This window comes from Propithecus coquereli, unplaced genomic scaffold (genome assembly GCF_000956105.1).
Source record: "Propithecus coquereli isolate 6110/MARCELLA unplaced genomic scaffold, Pcoq_1.0 Scaffold193, whole genome shotgun sequence".
NCBI classification, from domain to species: domain Eukaryota; kingdom Metazoa; phylum Chordata; class Mammalia; order Primates; family Indriidae; genus Propithecus; species Propithecus coquereli.
In genome coordinates, this window is record NW_012144190.1 from 1,369,735 (window position 1) to 1,370,412 (window position 678).

Below are 678 nucleotides of genomic sequence, written 5' to 3' on the forward strand. Positions count from 1 at the left end.
TTTCTTTCTGTTTCTTTGCACCCTCTCTCTCTCTGACTGCCTTCCTCTTGGTTTGTTCCTCAATCTCCCTTCCTGAGTCTCAGTCCCTTTTTGTTCTCATTCTCTCTCTCTCTCTCTCTCTCTCTCAATCTCTCCCCCTCTACCATTTTCCTTTCCTGCCCTCTTTCTCTGTTTTATTTAAGCAATGGAAGCTCTTATGCAAAGAAAAACTTTCATGGAATGAAATAAATAAACTATGTAAATAAAAGATCTGTGCTTCTTGAAGCAAAGTGAGGGTCCTCCCAGGTGATCAGAGTTGAATGTGCATGTAAAAAATTCAATTAGAATCAGAACCCAACCTGAATACTCTCTTCTATCTCTCCCTGACCGCCTGATTTGACATCTGCTCCTTCCTCTCCTCTTCTCTTTCCGGGACTCTCTGCTCTCGGTCTTCCCACCTCTCACGTCTATGTCTAAGATCCTACTTCTGCAGCCGCTCCCTCTCCCCAATCCCTCCCCTGCGCTGCATGGGACAGGCCCCAGGTGTCAAGGTGTCCCCACCCTCCTAGTCACTGGAGAAGGGATTAGAACCCAGCTCCTCAGACACCTTGAGTCATCTGTCCTGGGGCTGCTGGCGGGTTTGGGGATAAGAGAGGGAGTGGGGTTGGATCTTCCCACCCTGGGTCCTTTCCTTCCTTT